At 38.8% G+C, this 24,047-nt stretch overlaps 3 non-coding genes across 3 annotated transcripts; all 3 read left to right on the top strand.

The window, feature by feature from the left end:
- The first annotated feature begins 889 nt into the window (after nt 1-889).
- On the top strand, nt 890-1,050 carry LOC138884619 (U1 spliceosomal RNA). Its single transcript, XR_011404702.1, has one exon. It is a non-coding gene; the product is annotated as a U1 spliceosomal RNA (small nuclear RNA).
- A 3,074-nt stretch (nt 1,051-4,124) lies between these two features.
- LOC138884625 (small nucleolar RNA U3) lies at nt 4,125-4,342 on the top strand. The gene has a single exon (XR_011404708.1). It is a non-coding gene; the product is annotated as a small nucleolar RNA U3 (small nucleolar RNA).
- A 606-nt stretch (nt 4,343-4,948) lies between these two features.
- On the top strand, nt 4,949-5,109 carry LOC138884624 (U1 spliceosomal RNA). Its single transcript, XR_011404707.1, has one exon. It is a non-coding gene; the product is annotated as a U1 spliceosomal RNA (small nuclear RNA).
- The last annotated feature ends 18,938 nt before the right edge of the window (nt 5,110-24,047 follow it).

Here is a 24,047-nt window from a genome sequence, read left to right as displayed (position 1 = left end):
TTTACTCTGTGAATTCCATATTTTACTGTTAAATTGAAGGAAATTATGATTTCATAAATACTAGAATGAGTAATTAAGTTAATCAAGTATTGCTAGTTTGTCTGACAGCAGTGTTAGGTGCCATCACAGCCTTTAGAGGATTTTGGGTCGAGATTTTTGAGAACTACCTTCTTACAAAACGAAAGAAAATCTTCATTGTTATCGAAAAGAAAGCACTTTTGATTTGGATTATGATGTTATCTTTCGATCATTCAGACATTCACTGAGGAGTATGCGTTTATTTATTGTACTTGAGGAGTTAAAAGTCATGTTTTAATAGAAAAAGCATAGTCAGTTACAGAACCGGAAAAAGAAGCAAAAGCATAGGCAGCAGTTGTTACCTTAATGCGTTTGAAATAATAATTACCCTCAGAGGGGAGCCTTGGCGTAACAGGTAAAATTGTTGTCATGTGACCAGGAGGTCAGTAGGTTCGAGCGTCGAAATAGTATCTTGCAGAATATAAGATTCCCTTAAAATCAATGTTGAAAGATGTTTTTTCTTGGAATGAAGATGAGCTCTTGGTACATCTATTGTTCAGAAACAGAATTAGGACAACTTGAAAATGACTATGGAAAGATTCAATATTCTAGAGAAATATTCCCCTTCATGATTTTGTTATTAATTTCTTCATTTAATACAATTAAAAGATTCACAGGGAAGATGCATGGTCTAAAGTCTGTAATAATGTTTGTGAAAAGGTCGAATAATACAGTAACTGCAGAAAGTCTCGGAACAACTGAAGTGACAATGTTATGAAGATCAAAGTTCTTAGTCCCTCATCATTTAGTGAAGAAGGTAAAATAGTAATAAGTATATACGATAAAATAGGGCCAAGGACAACAGAGAAACATACTTATCTGGACGGGATTAATGGGCGATCAAGAAGGCCCATGGCCTAAGTTGGTCGCCTCTATTGCACTTTAGAGGGGAGTTCGCCTAATCTCGACCCAAGTAGTCAAGCCTACGCTATAATTTGCAATAGTGTAGTCAAGCGTTCGCGAGCCCCTAACCAATTCAAAGCACAATTAGTTTTTTAAGTGTGTCATTAACAAGCCTATCAATTGGCTTGAGAACACATTCTCAACTCTCCTCTTAGAGCATGTTTGGAAAGCCACCTAAGAACTGGATTTGTATGTAATTTGGTGTAATTACACAGTTTGGCATGTTTATTTGGCCAAGTAATTATTTGGTCAGCATGAAATTGGGTGTACAGTCAAACCTCTCTATAACAGTATCCCTATATAATAGTAATTCACTATAAAATCCAAATTTTTCTTAGAACCGATTTTTTAAGTTATATTTTACCTCTCTATAACAGTTGTTTACCTATAACAACAACATCCATATTTTTGTAGCAGAACACTCTTTGTAAAATTACCCCTCTATAACAGTCATATTGAATTTTTAAGGTTACTAATACAACAACAACAACAACAACAACAACCCAGTATAATCCCACAAGTGGGGTCTGGGAGGGGTAATATGTACGCAGACCTTACCCCTACCCCGAAGGGTAGAGAGGCTGTTTCCAGGAGACCCTCGGCACAAAAAAAACAACAGGAGCCGATATATTAGTACCATAAAAATGCATAATACAATAACAATAATATAAGAGATATGAAATACAGAATACGAAATACGAAATAAATGGCTGATATAGTAAAAACTAGCAGGTAAAGCCCTGCATCAATAGACGACCAATGACATTCTTAGTCTAACTCCTAACTAGTTAGTCTCACTCTATTGTGCTGTAGAGATATTCACAACTTTCCCCTAACCTACAACCTTAATGCACACAATCTTTTCCATTGCACAAAGTTTCTATTTGCATAAGGTATAAGATTTGAAGATTTGCACATGATATCTTTTCCATTTGGACAAATGCCAAAAATATTTAGATAGAAGATTTAACTGTTAAGCTCTTAGATTGTCTTCAAGTGAAAGCTATTGGATACACTTTTGCTGAAAATTTGGATACGAATCTTCGCCAATACAAGCGTTATATCGCTAGTAAGAGAATGAGATCTACGAAACAAGCTATAATTATAAAGTTCTTCCATTAATCTTGAAAGAATTTATTTTTCTAAGTAGTTTTAAATGTGTGTCGTAGCGTTTAAATCTTTATACACTTAATTATAAATTTATTAATAATATATTAGCTTTCTTCAATATTTAACTAATAAAATATGCATATCTTTTGAGATTTTAAATTTAAATAATTTTCTTATTTTTTTTTGAAACATTAGAAAAGGAAAAATAATTGATATTGGATAATTTTATCTATAACGGCCAAAAAATATTTAAATGTCAAATGTTGTTATAAGTGTATAACAACCATTCACTACAACAGCCAAAAAATATTGAAACAAACGAGGCTGTTATAGAGATGATTGACTGTAATTGGAAGGGTGTAATTACACTCTCGAATTCACAAAAGGAAGGTGAGAATTGGTGGTGATTATACTACGTAATTACAAGGTTACTTTTTAATTCTTTCCTTTTATTTTTATTTTAACTTATTTTCTTTATAACTTTTTATTATTTTAACTTCTTTTTATTTTTTATTTTATTTTTTGATTATGTTTTTAATTTTTAATTTTAAAATATATTTTTCTTTGTACATTATTTGTCTTTTATTTTCTACCTTTACTTCTTGTGATTACATGTAATTGCTCGTAAATTTTATTTTTTATTTATTTTATTTTCTTCATTTAGCGTAACTGTGTTATTATTCTAGTTTTTGAAACTACACCTCCTAATATTAGAAATAACGAGTCATTAACAAACTTGGCATAAAATGTGTGATATCATTAAAGTAGTATTTTGTTGCTAAATGAGGTTATAAACTTATTATGTTTTCTGATCGAAAGTTGTATTGGAACTTATTTTTATTATATTGGAATTTTGACATATGTTAAACAATTTTTTGTTTTGGATTTTGAAATTGTGTTATATTTATGGCTCCAATTTACTTATTTTAGTAGTATTGGCTTGTTATTATACATTGCATTGCATGTTGTTCAATTTTTAGTTAGAATTGATAGATTTATTTTGTCAAATATTTGAATAATGTTATTCCAATATATTTATAAATATTAATTTATTTAATCAAACATGCATTCCATGATGTTTACAAAACGTATGTTTTTAGTTTTTATAATTAATTAAACTAAATATTATTAATTTAGAAAATATATATATCAATTATTTGTACTATAATAGTTATAAATATATGATTAGTAATTAATGTATATTCAAGAAAAAATTTGCATCTTAAATACCAAAACTAATATCATTTATACTTAAAAAAATTATTTATAGCCATGTCTTTATTATATTATCTTTTAAGTTTTGATAATTATTTCATTTAAAATTTAATCTAGCTATGTAATTACACTTGTGCAACCAAATATACGCTTGTAATTACACTGTAATTACGTTAAATAAACTGGTCGTCATAATTACTATATTGTGTAATTACCACCATAGTAATTACATCAATTCTGATTGTCGGATGACTTTCCAAATAGACCCTTACAGTGATGTCCTATTTTCTGAGTTTTGGAAGGGCTTTAGGGAATTCTTCTCTATTTGATTGTAAGTAAAATCGTGTCTTTCTTTTTTTGTAAAAAAAAAAAAATCTATATAACCTCGTCGAATGTTTGATTCTCCACCTTGTAATCCCTTCCCATTTTCCCCTCCCCCTACCACCTATTTAAAAAAAAAGTGAAAAAACATTGTAATTCTTACATAGTTTGGAACAACTTTAAATTTTGTAATCCAGGAAGTTTTAGGATATTTTTGAGGAAATATCTTTAAATATATTAAACAAGCTTATACGTATAGAAAATACATTATATCTTGTCCAACTCCAATCAAACTCGTCAACTCAATGAAACTGAAACTTTAAAATATAGTTAGAATAAACAATAAGGTAGTTGTAGTTTATTTTGGTCATAGTTGTTGACTTATAAAGACGTTAGAAGAATTAAATACTCCTTCCTTTTTTTCGCCTTGCCTCCCACACCGACAAGCAACCCAGGCAAGGAAGTACTTATATTTCATTGCAGCAACACAGATGGACACGACCTTACTTGAACAGGATCTGTTCTATAGGCTCGTACCACTGTATCCTTGAGTTCTAAGGAGACAGAAAACCAAGTCTGGTTGATGAGGCATGGCCAATAGACCAGAGCGTGATTAACAATAGCTCCCATAGCCCACGGGTTATGATGCCGTAGATGATCGTTCTTTGCCCCAACCTCGGTGTGCTGAGATGGTCTAATGGCTGTCTGACAGACTCTTTAATCTTTTTTGCTATTTTTCCTGATTTACTTTTGAAAATAACTAAGGAAAGATTCCATGGTCTTTAGTTTATACCTAATGTTTCATGTTGTCCAATTTCAAGGAGGCTTTGTAGAAGTTATTTTTTTGTTGATTTACTTTTGAAAATAACTAAGGAAAGATTCCATGGTCTTTAGTTTATACCTGATGTTTCATGTTGTCCTATTTCAAGGAGGCTTTGTAGAAGTTATTTTTTTGTGTGCGACTATTATTGATGTAGGAGGCTAAATTGCATGTTAACTGCATCATAGTTAAACTAGTATTGTTAATGTCACACTTTATTAAGCTAAGCAGCAGGATTTGGAGAAATACTGCCAGTCATGATTTTGTTATTAATTTGTTCTTTTAATACGGAGAGAAATATGCACAAGGAAGATGCATAGTGTTTGGTCAAAGGTTGAGTTACATATTAGATGTGGTAACCGTGGGAAGTCTCTGAAAACTTGAAATCCAATATTGATATACAAATCGAAGAATGATCACTCAATCCCACATCGTCAAGCGAAGAAGATAGAAAAGTAGTGAAGGTAAACTATAAAATAAGGCCAAGGACAACAAAGAACCATAATTACCTGGACGGGGTCGATGGGCGATCAATAAGGCCCATGGCCTAGGTTGGTGATCTCTATTGCACTTTGGAGGGGTGCCCGCCTAAGGTCGGCTCAAGTGGTCGAACCTATGTCATAATTTGTGGCAGCGGGGGCCTGCATTCGCGCAGCTCCTACTTAATCCAAAGTTTAATTATTTGCCAATTTTTTATCTGTGAACAAGTAGAAGCGAACGAAGACTTTGGTCGGCATCCAATAAAAAAACTTTGCCGAAAAAACCGGTCGAAGTCTATCGGTATTATCCAACAAAAATCAATGATATTTTTAATTATGCAACTAAAAAATGCACCATTTTGGAATCAAACCGGGGTATGTATAGTGCTAAGGTACTATTCTACCACTGGTGCATTTTGGTTTAAGGTTTTCTTTTCTTTTATTTATACTTTTTAATTGTATTTTCGAGCAAAAAGAATCGATCGATTTTGGTTTTATTAAAAAAAAAAAAAATTATCGATCGAAATCGGTTGATGTTTTAATATGACCTACTGAAATAACTAATTCGGTCGGTGTTGAATATTGATTTTAATTTATTTTAAATGAAAATACGACCAAAGTTGGTCTGTTTCTTGAAAAATAAATTTTGTGGGATACAAAAATAGTTTTCCGTATTTTTGCGCAAAAAATCGACAAAAGCTGGTCGGTTTCATAAAAAAGAATTAAAAAATAAAATATCTTTAAAAGTCGACCGACTTTGGTCGGTTTTTCGGCCATTATTTTTACCGACCGAAGTCGATCGGTTGGCCGCGATCAATTTTGAACCAATTTTTAGTGGTGAATGGCCTAGTGAATAATCTTAAGAAAGGCTTTATGGATATCTTGTTTAACTCCTTTATTTGTGTCTAGGCAAATTATTGTATGAGGCAAAATCCGACCGAGGAAATTCAGTACGAAGAGATGATTATCATGAGAAATTTGTAACTTCTCATGGGCAATGTGGCCGAAGTCGACCAGTGATCAACGAAACAAGTCGTCAAGCGTCCAACCACGACCGAGGTTGAGTAGAGGAGATAGAAGCAATTGCTAGTTTTATATTGGGATCTTCAAAAGGAATATTCTCTCTGTTTGTACTTTTAGGGGTTTTTTGGGAATATCCCATATAAATAGAAGGAGAGATAAGGCAAAGAGCATGTAATATTATATATGATAAGAACATTTTTGAAAAGTAAGCTCTCTAGATAAATACAAAGAACAACTTTCTGGAGAGGTTCGACTCTTTCAGGATTCTCAATTGTCATTTCCACCAGATCCGAGAAAGTGCCCAATTTTATCTTATATCCCTGTCATTCATCATTGTCAGAAGGAAGAATCATTCACCTCATTCAATATTGGGTGAATCTTTATCCTTATTTATATTTATTGCAATTTTTGGTTATTTAATACTTGATACTTTATGTACATTGTTACATTCGGCACATGTATTGCTTGCACATTAATTCCATTTCTCCACCTTTCGTGCTATCAATCCAAGAATTGAAGTTATTAGCTTTAACTAGTATTAACTCTACTTAATAACTGATTAATTAGTTTAACCAAAGATTATCCTCTTTTGGTCAAACAATTTGGCGCCGTCTGTAGGGACTTCCTAGTCAAAGTCTTTGTTTCTTTCAGATCTAAAAGAAAGCAACACAAACCTTATCTTTTCTTGCGTGCATAGTTTAACATGGCAGGTAAAGGCGAGGAAAGAATGAAAGCAGTAGCCGATCTTACTACCAACCTCCTAAACACTATTAACGAAGTCACTGGAATAGACACTGAGGACGTGACATCAAATGCCTCCCCCAGATAGAGTGGTTCACGCCTCCCTCACGACAGCATCACAACCTCACACGGTAAAGGGGCCTCTACATCCACAAAGGAAGAGGCACCACCAACAGAGAAAAGGTTGCTCGAGGCGTGGTTGACAAACACGCTGACAAACATTCTCGACAAGCCCGCCCAAAGGACGAACAGAGAAAATGCGAGAGTCTGCGTCACATCAGAGACAGACGAGCAGCGCGGCCCTCCGCTTTGACATGTATTACTCACAACGTTAGTGATGCAGGTAACGACACCCAAACAACCATTTTGAGAAAGATGGAGGAGATGGAGAACAAGAATAAAATGTTATGTGACCAAGTGAAAGAGCATCAAGAAAGGGTAGACAAAATACCAGGCGCCCCAAAACCCTTACCAAAAAGGGACGCCAACCGTTTGTTGAGCAACCGTACAGTGAAAAAGTTGCACCATACGCCATACCTAAAACCTTCAAAATGTCTTCGTACTTGAAAATATACGATGGCACAATGGACCCTGAGGATCACGTGACCCACTATGTCACCGCAGTAAAAGGAAATGACCTCGCCAAAGAACAAGTGTCTTCCATATTACTGAAGAAGTTTGGCAAAACCCTCACCGGGGGAGCACTAACTTGGTACTCACAACTACCTGCACACTCCATAGAGACGTTCGAGGAAATGGCCGACAAGTTTGTAACTGCCCATGCCGGGGCTAAACAAGCAGAGGCGAGAGTGAATGACATTTTTGCCATTAAACAGTCACCCGGTGAAGGGCTAAGAGATTTCCTCACCTAATTCAATCGTGTGAGGATGACCTTACCAAATGTATCAGAGGGAATGGCAGTAGCAGCTTCCAGAGCTGGTTAAATAGGAACGATTCGAGGGCAACCAGAAAATTTCTAAGCCGACTCATGAAGTATCCCCCAACCACTTGGGACGAGATACACAACGCCTACTGCGCTAAATTGCGAGATGACGAGGACGACCTCAACGGGCCAACTCAACGGCTGACCTCAGCCCAAATGGAATCTAGGAAAGACCAAAGAAATGACAACAGAAGGGACCATGCAGGCACGTAACCCAACCGTGAAAAACATCAACCATATGTTAGAGTCGTTGTCATACCCCCTCCCGATCATAGCGACAGCCCATCTGGGCCGCTAACAGGGACTCACTGAAGTGAAAGAGGTATGTCGCCACTACTATTTGCTCACAATTTATGCATTTCTCCCTCACAAATAGTCTACACCCTAGAGAAGCTCAGCCCAAAAGTAAAGTGGCCGCAGAAGATGAAGTCCGACCGAGAAAGTCAAACGCCCTCTGCGAATTCATCAGGAACGGGGCCACAAAAACGAGGACTACACCACTCTCAGGCAAGAGGTGATGAACATGCTTCACCAAGGACATCTGAAAGAACTTTTGGGCGATTGAGGAGGGACAAACTTTGCTCGAGGACACGAACAACATCAGGGTCCACCAAAACCACCCTCCCTAACTCGAACCATCCAAATGATCATCGGAGGAGTCGAGTACGCGTCAATCAACAACGTAAAATTCATGACCACCCACAAGCTAAAACAGTCAATTACTCATGAACGGTATGACGAACTCCAAGAGAATATCATCTTCGATAAGTCGGATACCCATGATTTGGTCTTTCCTCATTTTGACGCCCTTGTTATTACTTTGCGCATTTTAGATACTGACGTAAAATGCATTATGGTCGATGATGGGAGCGGTGCGTGCATTGTCCACCCTCGAGTTCTCGCACAAATGAAGCTCGAGGATAGGATAGTGATACACTGCATCACACTAACGGGTTTTAACAATACAGTTCAACGGACATCTGGAGAAAGCACGCTACCCGTCCTAGTCGGCGGCGTCACTTTGGAGACCATATTCCACATCATAGACCAGGATACGACAAACAACGCCATCATAGGTCTCCCCTAGATATATGTCATGAAAGTCGTCCCCTGCAGCCTATATCAAGTCATCAAATTTCCCATCCCTTGGGGAGTATTTAGCACCCGAGGAGAGCAATGCACTGCCCAAGAATGTTATTGCATCACCCAAGACTGCACAAACACCTAACAATTGAAAGGCAAAGTCGAGGCCGCATAACAATTAACAGGGTCGGGGTCGGGTGATGATGAAGAGAAAAATGTCATCAGGGACCCCGAAATCATAGAAGCCACAGGGTCGACCGTAAAGGATTTTGACCCGTACAACTCGACAAAGACGACCGCAGCAAAAAAACCTACATCGGCCACAAACTTTAGGAACCAGGTAAATTCCCTCAATTTTTAGCTAACAACGCAGACTTGTTTGCCTTTTCCCATGCAGATATGTCGGGCACCCCGAAAGAAATAGCGACACATAAGTTGAACGTCGACCCGTTTTACCACCAGTGCGGCAAGTTAGACGGAAATTCAACTCTGCAGTAAATGATGCGACCCGCGATGAAGTTGAAAAACTGCTGGAAAATGGCTCTATCAGAGAATCAAAGTACCCTCAATGGGTCGCCAATGTGGTCATGGTGAAAAAGAAGAATGGAAAATGGTAGATGTGTGTAGAATTCACATATCTGAACAAAGCCTGCCCGAAAGACTAATTTCCACTACCCCATATCAACCAGCTCATTGAGCAACGGACGAGCACGAGCTATTAAGCTTCTTGGACGCCTACTCGAGCTACAACCAGATCCTCATGTAGGAAGGATACCAAGAGAAGACCACTTTCATCACTCACCAAGGGACATTCTACTGAAGAGTGATGCCTTTCGGATTGAAAAACGCGGGGGCATCGTATCAGAGGTTGGTGACAAAAATGTTCAAAGACTAACTCGGCAAAACCATGGAAGTCTACATCGACGACATGTTGGTCAAGTCAAAAAATAAAGAGGATGACATCAACCACTTGAAAGATGCCTTCGACATACTCAGATGATACGGTATGAAATGGAACCTGATAAGTGCACCTTCGGCGCAACCTCGGGAAAGTTCCTCGGCTTCTTGGTATCACAACGGGGCATCGAGGTCAACCCTAACCAAATCAAAGGTATAGAAGGAATACCAAAGAATCTAACCAGTAAAAAATAGGTGCAAAAACTGACCGGCCGCATAGCCGCCCTTTCGAGGTTCATCTCAAGGTCCTTTGATAGATGCCATAAATTTTTTGGCGTACTTAAGAAAGACAATGGACTCCAATGGAACTCCGAGTGCGTCAAAGCCTTGAAAGAATTAAAGTCGTACCTGTCTTCACCCCCACTGCTTGCTATGGCAGAACCTAGGGAACGTCTCCTCGTCTACCTGGTCATGTCTGATGTGGTCGTGAGTGCGGTCCTGGTCCGACATAACAAAGGTACACAATCTCCTATCTATTATATTATCAAAACTGTGGTTGACACCGAAATGAGGTACCCACACTTCGAGAAGTTAGCCCTATTTTTTGTCGTAGCTTCACGAAAGTTGAGACCCTACTATTAATGTCACCCCATCTCGGTGGTCACGACCTTTCCCCTAAGGAGTATTCTTCAAAAGCCCAGGTTGTCGGGCAGATTGGACAAATAGGCCATAGAATTGAGCGAGCTAGATATGACCTATCAACCGCGATCGACGATAAAGTCAAAGTGCTCGCTGACTTCATCGCGAATTTCAGCACAAAAATGCCTGAAGTCGAAAAGGAAGTCACCCGTACTTCCTCCAGAATACACTACCTATGGGTTTTGTATATTGATGGCGCCTATAACGCGTCAGTATTGGGTCTGGGACTCGTGCTCGAGGTCCCAACAGGCGAAGTAATTCACCAGTCCATAAGATGCCCAGATATGACTAGCAACGAAGCTGAGTACGAGGCCGTGATTTCAGGGCTAAAGTTAGCACTCAAGTACGGAGCAAAGCGAGTCGTCCTATGGTGCGACTCTCAGCTCGTTGTCAATCAAGTCATAGGGACTTTCCAAATCAAGGAACAAAGACTACAAAAATACCAGGTCGAGATCTGCAAGTTGTTACCCGAGTTCGACGAATGCCAGATCGACCAAATCCCTTGAGCATATAATATCAAAGTAGACGACCTTGCCAAACTGGCAACGGCCACTAAAAACATAATCGTAGAAGGGAACATGATCACTCTCCTCCACTCATCGATTGATCAAATCGAGGTAAGAAATATAAACCTAACTTGGGACTGGTGCAATCGTATAGTCACATATGTGCAGGACGGAGTGCTTCCAGACGATAAAAAAGAAGCTACGAATGCGGTCGGCTAGATACATCGTCATCAACAACGACTTGAATAAAAGAACGTATGGCGGCCCCCTAGCAAAATGCTTAGGCCCAAACCACATGCGACACATTTTGGAGGAAGTCCATGAAGGTCACCGCGGAGCTCATGCCGGCAATTAAGCCCTAGTCAGATGCCTCATATGAGCAGGATACTATTGGCTTACAATGAAAAAAAACTGCCGACTTCGTAAAAAAATATGAACAATGCCAAAAATACAACCCTATGATCCACCAAGTGGGCGAGCAACCCCACTCAGTCATCTCGGCTTGGCCTTTCATCAAATGGGGGATGGACATCGTCGGACCCCTCCCAGTGGGACGAGGTAATGTACGATTTCTTTTAGTTTTAACTGACTCTTTTTCAAGTGGGTGGAAGCAGGTGTGTTCGCCTAAATACGGTTACAATAAGTAATCGCCTTCATATGGAGGAATATCGTGTGTCGATTCGGCCTTCCCAGAGAAATTAGTTGTGACAATAGGCCTCAATTTACTAGAAAAAAGATCGTCGAGTTCTTCGAGAAATGGCATATTAAGAAAATACTCTCCACGCCATACAATTCCACACGTAAATATGCAAGCGGAGTCCTCCAACAAGTCAATATTGAATATCATGAAGAAGAAGATCGAGAACGCCAAAGGGGCTGTGGCCATAGTTGCTGCCGGAAGTGCTATGGGCATACCCCAAAATGCCAAAAACAAGCACAGGAGAAACATCATACCCACTGGTCTATGGGACTGATGCAGTTATACCGGTCGAGGTCGGAGAACCAAGTCTAAGGTACTATCACGAAAGCGAGCCGAGAAACGACGAAAGTAGGAGGCAAGACCTCGACGAGACTGAAGAACAAAGCGACATGGCGTACATAAGGATGGTCGCCCAGAAACAACAGGCAAAGCGATACTACAACAAAAAAGCCAAGATCGAACCGCTCAAAGTCGGGGACTACGTACGCAAAGCCAAAACACAGGCAAACAAGAATCCACGAGAAGGAAAGCTAGGGACTAATTGGGACATCCCATACAAAATTACGGTGGCAGCAAACAAAGGGTCATTCCAACTAGAAACGATGGAAGGAAAGCTACTACCAAACAACTGGAACATCGCCCACCTCAAGTACTTCAACTTCTAAGAAAAGATATTCTCCGAGACGTACTCTTTTTCCCTCACCTGAGTTTTGTCTTAATTGGGTTTTCTCGAAGAGGTTTTTAACGAGGCGATGAGGAGAACATCTCGAAGTTAAGCATGAGCAAGTGATAATACAAGTTAGCAAGTTCATTTGAATAATATTATGATAATATATTTATAAATATTAATTTATTTAATCAAACATGCATTCCATGATGTTTACAAAACGTATATTTTTAGTTTTTATAATCAATTATCTGTGCTATAATAGTTATAAATATATGATTAGTAATTAATGTATATTCAATAAAAAATTTGCATCTTAAATACCAAAACTAATATCATTTATACTTACAAAAAATTATTTATAGGCATGCCTTTATTATATTATCTTTCAAGTTTTGAAAATTATTTCATTTAAAATTTAATCTAGCTGTATAATTACACTTGTGCAACCAAATATACGCTTGTAATTACACTGTAATTACGTTAGATAAATCGGTCGTCATAATTACTATATTGTGTAATTACTAAGTTGTGTAATTACCACCATAGTACGTACATCAATTCTTATTACCGGATGGCTTTCCAAATAGACCCTTACAGTGATGTCCTGTTTTCTGAGTTTTGGAAGGGCTTTAGGGAATTCTTCTCTATTTGATTGTAGGCAAAATCGTATCTTTCTTTTTCTGTAAAAAACAAAATATGCATATTGTAGACACCTGATTTTGGACCCTCCCCGAGAATTTTCACATTTTTAGCATAAATATGTAATCTAGGTCTAATATAGCTATTTTGACTATTTTACTTTATTTCGTTGCAAAAAGAAAAATTACAAAAATATATATATAAATTTTTTGTTTATGTATTTCTCATAAACTTGAAAAATACAAAAAAAAAATAGTACCTTATTTTGTACTTTACATAATTTCGAAAATTACCAAAAAATAGTTCTATTAATGTTTTGTAGTCATTTTAATTTTGAAAATAATACAAAAAAAAAATATACTTTATATTTTATCTTTATATAAAAACGAAAATTACAAAAAAAATAGTTTTATTAATATTTTGTAGCTATTTTAAACTTGAAAAAATATTAAAAAGATATAGTTTTGTTTTAAATATTAGTCTTATTTTTGGTAGTTATTTTGCTTACATAGGATTAGTTAAGCAACGTCGTGTTCTTATTTTCGGATCCGGGCAAAAGAATAATATTCGGGTTCAAACTACCCGGTTTTAGGCCTAATTTTCGGACCTAGCCCATAATAATCTGAGTCCACCACACATGGGGGACATGCGTGGGGAACACGGACGGAACACGACACACGGGGAACCCACCACGCGTGGGGGACACAAGTCTTGAACCCCACCACGCGTGGGGCTCATTTTCCTTGGCAAGGGGTACTAAATACACGGACAAAGGGAGGGGAAAAGGGGTTGGAACGAAGGGACTTTGAAAAATTTGAAAAACGTGCACTCTTCATGCTTCTTCTTCCTAAAGAAGAAGAAGAAAAAAACCTAGCAAGACCTACCCCAAAACCAGTCGAAACCCCTACTCCCTCACGTCCAAAACGCCACCACCAAACGTCCGTCAACCACCAGCCCCCCCCCTCGTCTTCACTGTCCCCCAGCACCAAGACCAACAGCAACAACCTACCAGCCCGTCAACTCACTGCCGCTCCCAGCTCAGTCATCGACCACCGCCCAAACGACTGCCTGCAGGTCCAGCCATGAACGACCACTCCTCCTCCTCCTAGCTCCATCAAACCAGTCCGGCAATCCTCCATTAAAGCCGACGACCACAGCTGTTGTTGCTGCGTCGTCACTGACCATAACCCCGCTGCTCCCTCGTCGTCCAGTCTTGGTCGACCAAACAGTGCCCCCCTCGTCATCATTGCACATCGTCAACACCACCCTAAGCGACGACCATGGCCGCCTGAAACCTGCGTTGTCCCCACTCCTTCACGTCCGGCTTTATCACGCCCATCGTCCACTGCCCAAACGACCACCCATAGCCTCCTTCCTCACATCCAAACGACCCCTTCTGTTGCATTTTCTCGCACCAACCTGCTGCGTCGAGAAAACCCAGCAGCAACCAACATCTCGTGCGTTGACAGTTTGGGCCGAGCTTTCAGTTTCCATTGAGGTCGTCGTTGTTCGTTGAGGTCCGGTACACCGAGGTGTTTGTTCGAGGTTTCGTCATTGTTCCTCGTTCAGTGAGGTCCGGCTTGAGTTCCGTCGGGGTCGTGTTTTACGTTCCGAGGTTGTCGAGGTTCACATGTTATTGTTCTCCGTCCTTTGTTTCATTTCGTTCGTTTCACATAACACGGTTCAAGGCGAATGAGAGTATTTGATATTGATGAATGTCAACAATGCAATTTTTTGTTGTTTTGTTAAAAATGTTTATTTTATGGATAGTTACTGCATGCTTAAAGTAAATGTGAGAACATATCGTGAGCTTAAGTTTTTTACGAGGATGTTTATTTCTATGCATATATTCGTGTTTATTAAGGGAACAATTTGACATCCAGTGAATTGTTGCGAACATATGTACTCGCGTATATTATGTACTCTCATTGTAATAAGTATGTGAACGTCTGAATGAAAAATCATGACTACTAGCGTTTAAGCCTTATTTCTCATTTTTTAGGGATAGAAGTTGGGTTTAATAACAATAACAATACGTTAGCAAAGTTGGGACTAATAGGAGCCTTATTAAAATTCTTAGAATTCGGGACAGGCCGTTTTAACGAATTTTACGGTCTTCCCAAAATAACAATACGTTAGTTGCTTTAGGCGCGCGTTTAATAATGTTATCTCCTTAAACTCGGGTGCACATTTATGTGACCCAAATCCAAATCTCAACGGAATCGAAATGTGTCTCTAATCACGGGTATATTGATTGTGGCGTGGTCTGAGATGCATTTCCATGACGTTGCAAATTCTTTTTAAAAAATAATGAATGAGACGAGCCTCGACAAATAAAAATGCACAAGCTGCGGGGCCCTCTAAATGTATATATTAAAATACTTAGAATTCGAGGACAAGCCGTTTAGCGAATTTTACGGCCTTCCCCAAAATCTCAAGACGCTAGTTGCTTTAGGCGCGCCTTTAATAATTTATTTTCCTTAACTCGGGTGCACATTTATGTGACCTAAATCTAAATCTCAACCGAGTCGAGATATGTCAATAACCACGGGTGCATTGATGTAACGTGGTTCGAGATATGTTTTCACGACGTTGCAAGTCCTATAAAAATAACAGTGAATGATAAAAGCGGTTAAAAGATAAAATTGGCACATAAGTTCACATTTGTATAAAATCAGATAATCAAGCCGAATATAACAGTTGAGCGACCGTGCTAGAACCACGGAACTCGGGAATGCCTAACACCTTCTCCCGGGTTAACAGAATTCCTTATCCGGATTTCTGGTACGCAGACTGTAATATGGAGTCATTATTTTCCTCGATTCGGGATTAAAATTGGTGACTTGGGACACCCTAAATCTCCCAAGTGGCGACTCTGAAATAAATAAACCAATCCCGTTTCGATTGTCCTTTAATTGGAAAAACTCCCTTGCACCCTCGCGGGTGCGGAAAAAGGAGGTGTGACAGCTCTGGCGACTCCACTGGGGATAATTAACCCAGAACCACTGGTTCAGGGTTAGAAATTCGAGCTTAGATAAATTGTTATATTTGGCTTTATCTGATTTTTACATGTTTGAGCCTAATGTGCTAAATGCTGCTTTTACTGCTTTGATATTATTTGAACTGTACATATAAATTGTGCCGAAACCTTTCTCTTCTTACCTCCGGGGATGTGCTTACTGGTTGAGACTCTCTATTCTGTTAGTGACATACCCTAAATAAAAGAGGCTCATAAAGTTTCTAAGCCGGCTGGCCTTTTGGTTCCCGGAAAGGAGCTCCTTCCTCAACTCGAGTTGTCCGCTCGGGTACACTGTCTAGAACACCGACCCAGGTTTTCGAACATAGAATAACGTGACATCATGCCGTATCCCTAGTAGGAACGCTTATTTGCATCATGTGCATTTGACTTAGGGGACTCAACACAGGGGTTAGGTCCGTCTAGGACAAGCAACCTGAAAATAATAGACCATCTTTTGGCATCCTATGTGCTACATGTTGTATTTATTCAAGTGTGAATGAGTCATTTGGCGGACCAATGATAGTTGCGGACAAATGACACGCCTTGTTATGTTGACCACGTTTAATAAGAAGACCGCACGTTTTTTCCAGCATGGTGTTATTTTAATCAAAAGCATGGGAACATTTGTGAAATCCAAGAAGTCTTGGAATTCCCCATGTCTCCCATGCTTCATATTTTGAGAAAAGCACATGGGAAACATTTGTGGAATCCAAGAAGTCTTGGAATTTCCTATGTCCCCCATGCTTCATATTTTGGGAAAAACGCATGGGGAACATTCGTGGAGTCCAAGATATCTTGGAAATCCTTATGTCTCCCATGCCACATTTTGAAAATAATAATAAATATAAAAAAATAAAAATATATATAAAAAAAAGGCATGGAAAATTCAAAAAAAACAAAAGAGATTTTCCATGTTGTCATCATTTTCCACAAATTAGAAAATCGTAAAAAAAGAGGAGAAAATAACAGTGTAGAGATATAACTACTTATTTTTAGGAAAAAAAACCAATGTCCAAGTAGTGGCGAAACTCTGCCGAAATTTTGAAAAAAAAAAGAAAAGAAGGAATGTTTTGTGTTAGTTTGTTTGTTTGTTATGAATGAAAAATAATAGTTTGTTTGTTTGTTGTAAAAAAAATAGAAAATGGAAAAGGGTCTTCTCAAAAATAGTTTATTTACCTGAACTACGCGGGTTTGATTCTCACCGGATGTGAGATACGTAGGCAACCCTCATCGGGTCCAACCCCACCTTTTTTGCTAAAATAGCCAAAAAAAAAATGTCAAAATTTTAATTTTGTCATGAATAAGTCGGGTGATGTTGTTTTGTCAAAAATAGCCGAATGTTCCCCAAAGGGACGCCGGAGGGCTGACTTTGCATAAACAACCACTTTTCGGGTCATGTTTAAGATTTGGTCTAGTGGACCCCCACAGCCTTAAAAATCTTCGTCCCCGAGGCGTTGAAAGGCCGTGTTTGCAATGTTGAGTTTTCTATTTTTGAAAAATGATAAAAAGAGTCATAAATAAGTCGGGTGATGCTGTTTTTGTCAGAAATAGCTGAATGTTCCCGAAAGGGACGCCGGAAGGCTAACTTTGTATAAACAGCCACCTTGGGTCATTTTTTTAGGGATTGTGGTCCAGTTGACCCACACAGCCTTAAAATCCTTCGTCCCCGAGGCGCTGAAGGGTCGTGTTTGCAACACCAGATTTTTATTGTAATTTGAAAAAAAAAACAAAGAGTCAGCGGTCAGGTGAATACCGTTTGGAATTTTGTCATGATAAGCCAAGCCAGATTCGGTCGCGTCTTAAACCGTTCTTGCCGAAATAGCCTTAGAGTATCTTTCAGTTGTCAAAAAGTTATTTTCGTAAAAGAATGGACAAGTTTGTAAAGTGTCATAAAATAATCCTCCCCGGCCTCAAAATTTATATGAAATTTGGAAGGGGCCACATTTGCAAAAATAACCGTTTGGTTGCATTTGGCAAACGGGGAAAGGAACTGGCCGTTTGTTTTGAGTTTGTAATTCTTTGATTAGAGTATGCGAGTTATTTGATTCTCGAGGCCGTTTGTTGTCTCTTGTCAAAAGTCTGTTAGTATGGGTAGTTTTTAAACTTTTGCAATCAAGTTTGTTTTAATTTGAAAGTTGGAAAAAAAATGTTTATTTACTGTTTATCTTTTATTGGTCCGAACTACGCAAGGTCTGATTCATGCGGGGTCATGATACGTAGGCAATCTCCATAAGATTCGACCACAACCAAAAAAAAAGCAAAAAAGAGAATGGAAAAGAAAAAGAAAAAAAAAAGAAAAAAATCGAAAAAATGAAAAATGAAAAAATCGAAAAAGAAAGAAAAAAATGTAATGAAAAAAAATCGAAAATGGAAAAATGAAAAAAAAGAGAATGAAAAAGTTGAAAAAAAAAGAAAAAAAATCGAAAAAAAAAAGAAAAAGAAAAGAAAAAGAAATCGAAAAAAAAAAGAAAAAAAGATGTTGTTAATAATGGGGACCGACTGAGTCCATTTTAACCTGTTTCGTTTTGAATTACAAAGAAAGAAGGTGGTTGGTTTGTGGTAAGCCGGACAATGACACCTAGAATCCTTTACTCACACATCATGATGCACACTTTGCGGGGATCAGGCCTGATAGCAGAAGCACTCAAATCCTATTGGGGACTTGTTGACTAAGGTTGATGATATTGAAGTTGGTAATGGTCTAGGCAATACGGATGCGAAGCTCAGTGGCTAAGATGCCAGTTTTGATAAAGTGAGAGGGCACTCCGTTCCTTGGTTAGCAAGAGAGAAGCTTGTGGTGGCTTATTTTGTTGTCATTTCTGTTGTTCGGATTATTAGGATTGTAATTCGGATATTGTTTTGTGTCAATATCTTTCCGCTTATCTTTCTGTTTTGTCATAGCGGTTTGTTTAAGTTTTGTCCAGGTTGTTTAGGATTTTATTCCGGTTTGTTTTTGTTTTTTCAAACCATTTCACCAGTAATCTAATGCAAAATCCGGTCTTCTATTATTTCCGGTTTTCTTTTGTTTAGTCCTTTTATCATTTTTGTTCAGCGCTGATTCTAGTGACATGACATGCGCACACAGTTTGGGCCTAGTCTTTAAAGTTAATCATAAAACCCTGGGGAGGTGATCAAAGCATTTAAAGGAAATAAGAACGGTTTGAGATTATTTGGAGCCCGAGTCATGTGGAACTAGGGCAAGTAAAACACAAAGAAAACCGTTAAAAGCAAGATTCGCCAAATTGGCATGAGGGTCGTTCAAGATAATGAGAGTGTCGCCCAACGGTGCTTTAGAATTGACAAATGAAAAAGCAAATATGAATATGATTGTCAAGACCAACACCATCGGAAGAGACTATAAATCTATGTTCAATTGTGTTGTTTGCACTTGGCATGTTTTGAAGACTGGAATGACGAAGGCATTTTGTTCTGCTACCTAAACACTTTACCCTTCGTTACCCCTTTTGAGCCTTATTTATTTTTCTTTCATACCCCTTGTTCGGAATTAGTAGCAACGAATAGAATACGCAAGCATGACAGGTAAAGAAAAAAAAAGAATAGAAAACAACAAAACGGAAAAAAAAAAAAAAAAAAGAGAAAGAAAAGAAAAAAACGACAAAAAGAAAGGAGAAATGAGAAAAGAAAAAGAGAAAAGAAAAATGATAACGGAAAAAAGAAAGTCAAATGAAAAAAGAAAGGAATTGGAAACTACGTTTGACCTGATTCCTCAAAGAGGATACGTAGGCGCTTCACGGCTCGGTCATAGTTTTGAAAAATGAAAAAAAATCAATTAAAATATCCCCAAGCAAGAAACTGGGGCAAAGGTTGCGTTTGTTGTAAATAAATCTAATTCCGAAGGTTGTAACTAATAACCCAAAATTAATGCATTTTTTGAGCCTTTAATACCCTTTTTTTCTAGCCCTATCCAAAAACCCACATTACGGTCCAAAGAAAGACCTTCTGATCAGTCTTCAAAAGATGCCAAGTCAGACAAATGAGAGTCTCACCGGTGAGCATAACATTCTGTTCCACAACAGAAAGGACTCTAATCCCTGGCAGAAAGAGTCATACCGGCAACACTCCGAATCCCCAGCTGGAAAGTGATGAAAATGAGAGAGTCTTATCGGTGAAAACCTTCACAGACACCTTAAGGCGATGAAAGCTGAGAGAAAAACCAAAATGAGAGAGACTTGATAGTGAAAACCCTTTGGGCACTACAAGTCGAATAAGATTGAGAATCAGATAGGGGAATCACCAATTGAAGGTCTTGAAAGATGATTGACGGCGGAGGGTAGGCCACATATGCATGTCATGACCATTAGAGTCGGTATCTGCGTTTGATAGGTTTTTTATTTATAGTTTCTTTTGTTAAAAGGTCATCTTTTTCCTTTGTCTTTCTACTCTGTTCATTTTTATCTTTTTCCTTTCATAGAAAAATCCCCAATAGAGTCTGTTTGGTCAAAACAAGTGTGAATTGACTTCAAAATATGCCATCAGCTTTCCAAATATGCAAGATGAGATCTGACTAGTACATCCAAATGGTATAGTCAGCAAGAAACAAGCGCGAGGCCAGTGTCAAGAAAAATATCCCCAGCAAAAGGGAATTGACAAAAGGATTGACGAGTGTCAAGAGGGGTATCCTTGCCAAAACCAAGGTTATAAACCTCAAGGCCAAGGCCCGTGAACAAAGCAAGGAGATCAGTGAGCATGATTTGGCGAAATCCATACTAGACTAAAAGGTCGGGGAAATGCCAGTTTCTGAGCTATGCCACAAAAGAAGAGGGATATCCCCAGCAGAAAGGGATTATCCCCAGCAAATAATATCATCCCCAACAAGTTGTGGAGTGCAGAGCAAGGAAGGAGAAAGGGAAAACCATCCCAGTGGAGTATCACAACCAACCACCGCGTTTTAAACTGACAAATTCTGTTTAATTCGAAACAGGTAAACGAAATGGCATTGATGCCAGAAATGCATGCCGCAAGGGATATTATCAAACTGGGGCAGAAAATTTTCCTTCCATTTAGAAAATTTTCTGGAAGTCGGGTACCCATTCGGGGAAGAGTAGAGATAACGCCAGTCTCAAGGGAAGTGGTCTTAGAACCAGTGTTTCCCCAACACAATAAGTTTCAATGGAGGAAGTTGTTCCCCAGCAAAGGGATGAAACTTGAACTCAGAAAAAGCAAGAGGCCAGCATCATTCCCAACAGCCTTCCGAAGAGTGAAGCACTAGTTCTGAAGGAATCAGAATCCCCCAGCAGTGTTATCCTCGGCAGCGTTATCCCCAGCTGATAACATTTTATTCCCCAACAGGTAAGTAAATAATCCCCCAGCGATGAAAATCGGTATCCTCAGCGGTTCCTTTCAGGTTAAGGCAAAACGAGTCTCAAGGGAGTTAGTCTTCAAAGGAAGAAGCTAATAATAATAATAATAAAAAAATTATAAAAAAAATATGGGGAAGGTAGAAAGGGAAAATTCATCCCAAACAAAATAATCCCCAGCAAGTTTTCGAGGTAAGACATTTTCACGTTTTAAGGATATGTTGGGTTCATCCGCCCTCGAATAGGATATTCTGGGTTCATCCGCCCTCAAAACAGGATATGCTGGGTTCATCCGCCCTCAAAACAGGATATGTTGGGATCATCCGCCCTCAAAACAGGATATGTTGGGTTCATCCGCCCTCAAAGCAGGATATGTCGGGTTCATCCGCCCTCGAATAGGATATGTCGGGTTCATCCGCCCTCAAATAGGATAGTTCGGGTTCATCCGCCCTCAAATAGGATAGTCCGGGTTCATCCGCCCTCAAATAGGATATGTCGGGTTCATCCGCCCTCAAATAAGATTTTATTTTCAAAGTTGTGGTTGAAGACAGGCGCCCACCTGAATAACGAGAGGAATACTTTTTTGTCTGTTCATTTCATATTCCAGGCGCCCACCTGTATAACGAGAGGAATACATTTCAGTCTTTTTATTTCAAGTGATGAAGCCAGGCGCCCACCTGTATAACGAGAGGAATACATTTCAGTCTTTAAATTTCTTGGCAGGCGCCCACCTGAATAACGAGAGGAATACATTTCTGTCTTTTCATTTCCATTCTAGGTCACCCACCAGTATAATGCGGGAATACATTTTTGTGTTTTACCATTAGGCGCCCACCTGTATAACAAGGGAATACATTTTGTGTCTTTACCATTAGGCGCCCACCTGTATAACAAGGGAATACATTCCACGTCTTTACCCTTAGGAGATGCATTTCCTCCTAAGTTTGTTTTAGTTTCACCCATAGAAGATGCATTTCCTCCTAAGTTTGTTTTAGTTTCACCCATAGGAGATGAATTTCCTCCTAAGTTTGTTTTAGTTTTACCCATAGGAGATGCATTTCCTCCTAAGTTTATTTTTACCCATAGGAGATGCATTTCCTCCTAAGTTTACTTTTACCCATAGGAGATGCATTTCCTCCTAGAGTTTAGTCGTACCAATAGGAGATGCACTTCCTAAGATAAGTTTCACCAGTAGGAGACGCACATCCTAAGTTAATTTCACCAATAGGAGACGCACTTCCTAAGGAGACGCACTTCCTAAGAATAGTTTCACCAATAGGAGACGCACATCCTAAGAATAGTTTCATCAATAGGAGACGCACTTCCTAAGATAAGATTCACCAAGAGGAGACACACATCCTAAGTTAAGTTTCACCAATAGGAGACGCACGTCCTAAGGAGACGCACTTCCTATGTATAGTTTCACCAATAGGAGACGCACTTCCTAAGCTAAGTTTCACCAATAGGAGACACACTTCCTAAATTAAGTTTCACCAAGAGGAGACGCACTTCCTAAGTAAGTTTCACTAAGAGGAGACGCACTTCCTAAGAATAGTTTCACCAATAGGAGACGCACTTCCTAAATTAAGTTTCACCAAGAGGAGACGCACTTCCTAAGGTAAGTTTCACCAAGAGGAGACGCACTTCCTAAGAATAGTTTCACCAATAGGAGACGCACTTCCTAAGATTAAGTTTCACCAATAGGAGACGCACTTCCTAAGTTCATTTTACCCATAGGAAACGCACTTCCTAAGTTTAGTTTTTCCCAATAGGAGACGCACTTCCTAAGTTAGTTTTCCCAATAGGAGACGCATTTCCTAAGTTTATTGTACCCAATAGGAGACGCACTTCCTTAAGTTTAGTTTCACCCATAGGAGACGCACTTCCTAAGTTTACTTTTACCCCATAGGAGACGCACTTCCTAAGTTCATTTTACTCATAGGAGACGCACTTCCTAAGTTTACTTTTACCAATAGGAAACGCACTTCCTAAATTAAGATTTCACGCATAGGAGACGCACTTCCTAAATTATTTTTACTCATAAGAGACGCACTTCTTAGTTCAAAATCATTAAGGTTTCACACATAGGAGACGCACTTCCTAAGATTATTTTACCCCTAGGAGACGCACTTCCTAAGTTTAATTTCATGCATAGGAAACGCACTTCCTGAATTAAGTTTTCATTATTAGGAGACGCACTTCCTAGTCTGATTCGCTCAGGTTATATTTTTGCTTTAGGAGACGCACTTCCTAGTCTGGTTCATTTAAGAGACGCATTTCCTGGTTTGAGTCATTGAGATTTTACCCATAAGAGGCACACTTCCTAATATTGATAGTTCATTTATAGGAGACGCACTTCCTAGTTTGGCTTTTTCAGGTTATATTTTATTTCAGGAGACGCACTTCCGGAATTGAGATTTCACCCTTAGGAGATGCACTTCCTAGTTTGATTCATTTTAAGTTCGACCATAGGAGACACAATTCCTAGTCCAGTTTTTGAAGTTTACCCGTAGGAGACGCACTTCCTAATCAAGGTCTTTCAAGTTTTTTAGGAGACGCACTTCCTAGTTCTAGTCACTGAAGTTTTCACCCTTAGGAGACGCACTTCCTAGTTTAGTTCATTCCGATTCAACCATAGGAGACGCACTTCCTAGTTTGAGTCATTGAGGTTTTATTTTAGCAGACACATTTGCTAGCAAGAGTTTTTGGTTTTACTCGTAGGAGATGCACATCCTAGCCTAGTCTTTAGTTTACTCTCATCATTGCATCAGTAGTGTAAGTGAGTTACAGTTTTGCTAACGACTCACAAATCTTCCCAGTACAAACTGGGTTAGGAAATTTTGTTTATTTTGTTTGCTTTGGTTTTCAGGAGACCGTCTGAAG

The sequence above is a fragment of the Nicotiana sylvestris genome, unplaced genomic scaffold (genome assembly GCF_000393655.2).
Source record: "Nicotiana sylvestris unplaced genomic scaffold, ASM39365v2 Un00008, whole genome shotgun sequence".
Taxonomy (NCBI): Eukaryota; Viridiplantae; Streptophyta; class Magnoliopsida; order Solanales; family Solanaceae; genus Nicotiana; species Nicotiana sylvestris.
The sequence above is the reverse complement of the archived record's forward strand: the minus strand, read 5'-3'. Positions and strand labels throughout refer to the sequence as shown.